Genomic DNA, 5,891 nt, shown 5'->3' with positions numbered 1-5,891 from the left:
CAAACCTCATGTCTTACACCATTTGGAGACATGTGTTTGAATTGTCACTGGAGATTTTAGACTGCCATGAGAGACAAACATATTCCAGTGATGAGTTAAAATATACATCAGAGTTAGATTTGTCCACATAACAGCCACACTTATAAATGATTTTCTGTAGGAACTCTCTGATTGTTGAGCCCACTTTGGCATCAACCACTGCCATGTACAATAATGTTAATAATCTGATGCCATTTTGAAAATACGCTTGCCAACATCTGTTGTGGTGCTGCAGTTCTTGTGTGAAAATATGAATACAGGAGTTTCTTACCCTATTTCCAGCATATCAGTGTAATCCGAGCGAATGATGTTCCAGCGCATTTTCTCTTTGACGAAGAAGCGTTATGGGAATTTTAATGTACCCATGGAGCTTGCTTACCAAGCAAAATGTACAGGCTAAACTTAGACGATTTTATTGCATTGCTTATGCTTAGTTATAAATCAGTAGAAAGCCTCCAGATGGCCGTCAACAGTGTCATAGATTGGGCAGACAAGAACGAAGTGCTTCCGAACAGAACAAAAACCGTCATGATGACGTTCAGAAAGGAAGATGACCTATTACGGACAGAATTCTCTGTGGTGAAGAGCCTCTGTAACTGGTAACCGAATATAAGTATCTGGGGACCATCTTTCAAATGAATGGAAGAAACTTCACGAACCATGTCAGAGAAAGAGCAGCATTTGCAATAGTTGCTTCGCACGGAATAAAAGATCTCAGCCGATTATCAATGACGACTGATATGAAGCTTTTAGACCTAAAAATGTTGCCAATCTTGACATACGGAATAGAAATTATTTGGAACCACCTCACCAAAATGAACCTTACAGACGTAGAAAGAGTCAAATCAACCTTTTCAAAGAGCCAGTGCCTCTCGAAATACACCCCCTCCCGCCTGACATACGTACGTACTGGCCAGGGAAACATAAGCCATTGAAGATATACGTCAAAAACTGCTGCTTCCAAATACAGCGACCTATGATGACCTTCTACAGGAGCTAAATGCTAAGAGGAAGGAAATATGGTCGGAGTTCTACTGCATGGCGCCGTGAGTAATACAGAATGGATGCGTGCAAACTACACCCTTAGACATCTGCTGTCCATGGCTTCCACCACAGGATATGCAGTGTGCAAAATCACCACGTTATAGGAGAGGAATGTGTATGCAAATTGTGTGGAAACAAGTGTGAACTGTACCATGTGCTAGCGTGTGCCAAAAGACTCACATCGTTAACTCAATTCTGTAAAGACTAAATTTGCACATAGTGNTATTATTATTATTATTATTATTATTATTATTATTATTATTATTATTATTATTATTATTATGCTGATATATCCAAATATATCACCAATGTCATTGTTCAACGTGTTGAATTATGCTATGTTAATTACACCCAGAATCTGAGACTGACTGTTCGAACTTATTATAAACGTTAATTCAGAACCGTAGACGAAACGATATGGCGCCATTGCGGTCAGAGTCATGACGCGTCATGACTCTGACAAGTGTGCTGCGGTTTTCATAATCTCATTCGTTTCAACTGTGCTCCTTTCTTTGAGTCATGTCGCAGACATCGTGTGTCTGCTGTCTTCTGGGATATGACGTCGTGTAGTCCGTTAAACGTTCACCGATTTTCTGGAAGAACGTGTTGCGTCCATTTTCAGGATCGAAAAGTAAGTAAGAAACAAAGACTTTGACCCTGAAGATGGAAGCTGTACGTTCCTCCAAAACGTTGGCGAACTCTTACCGAACTACACGGCGTCACATTCTAGAAGGTGGTACTCGTCATTGTCATCGCTATAAGAACTTTCATTGCAACATTTCTGTTTAATATCCGACCTCTGACGTAGGAGCATCGTCTTAGTTACGTATGTTCGTTGCGTGAGCTATAGTCAACCTCCATTTATGCATTTTAAAATGTAAAAGTAGTGTTAGCAACGAGAACCTTGTCACGTAGTTGTTTGTACCTATTTATTTCAACCTGGAATTGCGTTCCGGACCGCGCGGCCATTTTTATTCTTAGTACTAAACCCCAGAGCGTTATCCAATATGGCACCGGGCCTGAGTCGGTTCTTCACAGCCCATATTGAATTTTATGGTTTTTGTACCAATTAGTGAATATTTATACAGTGAGAGAATTTCCTGCGAACTCTTTAAAACAATAGAATCACGATATTAAACTCCTGAACTACAAAAAGAATAAAGCGTTTCCGGCCTTGCCCCCCAAAGAAAACATTCGCGGAGAAAATTTGATTTGGTTCATCCTGGACCATCACACTAGCAATATTATAAAAGGTTAATTAACTCCGTCCAGTTCATAACACGTTACAATATATTTGCAGAGTCCTGTTTATCAAAGAACGGCACGAACCAAGTTGATTCTAAAAATGTTAACAAAATCTTTTTTAAACCGCACTTGTAAACTGACTAATTGTAATAATTTATAAATATTTTAATATATTCATGCACATCGCTATAGTTGTTAAAGACTCAGAGCTTATATTCATGGCATTGTGATTATATTGTATATATGTACTGATATTGACCAAACACATTGTAATAGTAGTTTTCGGCCTGTGTTGATATATCCTGAAGATGATCTCTAAGAACCGAAACATGTCGAGGATGAAAGATTAAAAAGGAAAGAAAGAAAAAAAATGATGTCACACTGGACATAGTTGATTAACCTTTCATAATATTCCCGGAGAACACTTTGAAACTTACCGGTATTTTCTTAGAAGTGGCTGGAACTGAGACCTCGTTGCCGAGATGACTTCCTCTTCGGTTACACTTTGGCTGCCTCATTTCTTAAAGTCTCACACTTCGAAATCAGTTTGCACTTAATTAACCAACAGCGTTTTCTTCCTTTCACGGCTGCCTTGAAGTCCACTGGCTGCGCCTGTTCCATGGCTGTTGCAGTTCTTCAGACAACTGGGGATGAACTATATGCAAAGTTCCCTTACAAGTGGAACCGAGTTCTGGTACTTGCCATGGCGACCAATGGTGTCACATCCTAGCCATTGTCCATTGGCTTGTAATTTCGTCATCTGTCCATATTTATATTCTTATGGTGGGGGTGAGGCCAAGCCGCGTGGTCAAACCCTCTTCCTCACTTTACATTTTGGACACAGTGGGGTCAATGTAACAGGTCCTTGGAATTAGCACTGAGACCAGTGCGTCACAAAGTCCTTGAGTTGAAATCATAGAATTCGGGAAGGGAGACAATATGCCGATGGACGCAGTTTGTGAACTTTATGCTTGATGCATGCCCGTGAAAAAGTAAGCGTTTCTCCGGGACGTCGACAAATTTCTATGAGTATATGGCGTTACAGCACAGAAGACAATATTTTCCAAAAATAAAAAAGAAAAATCTGAAAGCATAATTTTCTTTATGGCCGTCTGTCCACTAATTAGTCTAACAGTTAGGCCGCCCCATTGCTTAAGCGGTTAGTCGCTGGTTTCCCACAGTGGCGGCCCGGGTTCGATTCCGGGTCTGGTCAAGTGGGATTTGTGGTGGACAAAGTGGCGCTGGGGCAGGTTTTCTCGGAGTACTTCGGTTTCTCCTACCAATCTTCATTCCACCAATTGCTCCAAAATCACCCTCACCTATCATCGGGTTGGTACAATAGGCCAGAAGTGGCTGCAGTACAAAGGACTTAGTCCCACCCCACTAGCAATAAGAAAAATAGGCCGCTCGGCTACTGTGACCGACACATTGGAATCACATACTGTAATTGGAATGATCAAGACAAGGATGAGATTGGCAGGGCATGTAGCACGAATGAGAAAGCGTATGGGATATTTGTGGGAAAGCTAGAAGGAAAGAGATCATTAGGAAGACCTAGGCATAGGTGGTCTGATTATATTAAATGTATCTTAGAATGGGATTGTATGAACTGGATTGATGAGGCTTAGGATAGGGACCGGTGGAGGACTGTTGTACCACGCTAATGAACCTTCGTGTTCCATAAAATGCTGGGAAGTTCTTGAGTAGCTGCATAATTTATGTATACCATTATTTAGTATATAAAATTTCCTTAGGAAAGGTGAGGCAGAACGACATGAAGACGTATAGGGCGGTGGATATATAGTTTCACATGCATGACATCGGCACTGGATGGAGGTGAGTGATGAACCTCACGCTCCGGCCGCTTTCCCCGGGCGAGAGAGACCCTGGTACCCATTGGAAAGGAGTCTGGTTGGTCCCAAGGGCTGGTCTAGACGCCGTGGAATAGAGAAAAATCGAACCCCGACCGTCCAGCCCGTAGCCATTTCTTATAAAGGCTTCGCTAACCAGGCTCATTCCGATGGAAGTTACTTTTAGTTTTTAAGAGCATTTGCTGCCAGTTTTTGTAAAGGATTTGTAGCAACACAAATTTTATTTGAAAAAAATGAGCAAAATTCATATTTCATCAGCTTAATAATATCTAAAGGTTTGTGACTAGAGTACTACAGATATTGTATTTCTGGACATTTCCACCGTCCTGTTTGTTTCGAGACAACGTCTCGGAGACTGGATTCTGTTTCCATCTTCAGGTAAAACGTACTCAGTTGGGCTCAAGCGATAGAGCAACTCCCTGTCTCCGGACACCTGTACCAGGACCAGCATAGGGTCCACGGCGAAGCATGAGGCCTGCTGTCCGCAACTGCTTGTACACCCACTCTTCCTTACTTACACATAGAGCTGAGCCCTTCTGGAGTAGCCGCCAATTGTGCAGCTACTGAAGAATTTCCCAGCATTTTATGGAACCCGATGGTTCATTACCGTGTTCACAAGAGCCCTCCACTGGTCCCTGTGCTGAGCCAGATCAATCCAATCCATAGCATCCCATCCTATCTCTCTTAAGACCCATTTTAATCTTATCCACCCACCTACGCCTTCGTCTCCTCAGTAGTCTCTTTCCTTCTGCCTTTCCCACCAATATCTTATAAGCATTCCTCGTCTCCCCCATTCTTGCTACATGCCCTGCCCACCTCATCCTCCTTGACTTGATCATTCAAATTATACGTGGAGAAGAGTACAAATTATTAAGCTCCTCGTTGTGCAGTTTTCTCTATCCTCCTGTCACTTCCTCTATCTTCGGTCCCAATATTCTCCACAACACCCAGTTCTCAAACACCCTCAGTCTATGTTCCTCCTTTAATGTTAGAAACCATCGCATCCATTTATAGGTTGGAAATTAATTCTTGCTTATGTTGCAAGCCGTCGGCGTCTGGTGAATAAGAAGTATGCCGTCTTCTGGATATGGCGCCGGGTACGTCTTGTGGGATCTGCACGGCGCCACATCCAGGAGACGGCTGCATTCTTCGGAAAGAGATCCAGTTTCCCAAATGCTGTGTGTTCTAGTTTATAGACTACTGGACGGTGGGCAGAGTCCGAAACCCAGCAGTTTTTGTATTCAGTTTTCGTTGGCTGCAGCCATGTTTGTTAACGATATTGTCCCTCGATGGCCACACATAAGGACACGGTTTAATTAAACAACGTTTGTGGTTCTCGTGATTAAGTTTCATTCGTCAAGAATAACCAGCAATTTGCTTTAAATTATATTTTGCTCTCTGAGTCTACTGGTATGTGTCGATGGTGGGTTATTACACTGACGCATGTATTCTGCTTTTCATCATCTTTTACCCCAGTTACAGCACTATAAAATTTATATGTTTAGGTTCGTCTGAAGACGGAGACAAATTCTTACTCCGAAACGTATTTGTATAACCAAAGCGAAAGGACTCTCGAAAAGTTGTTTAAATTTTTTCCCTTGTGCCTCACACGAAGTGCGCAAATGAATGCATAATGAAGATGTGCCCATATTTCAATTAAGGAATTGTGCAACTGATTTCGTTTAAATTTGG

This window comes from Cryptotermes secundus, unplaced genomic scaffold, assembly GCF_002891405.2.
Source record: "Cryptotermes secundus unplaced genomic scaffold, Csec_1.0 scaffold286, whole genome shotgun sequence".
Classification (NCBI taxonomy): domain Eukaryota; kingdom Metazoa; phylum Arthropoda; class Insecta; order Blattodea; family Kalotermitidae; genus Cryptotermes; species Cryptotermes secundus.
Note: the sequence above shows the minus strand (reverse complement) of the source record.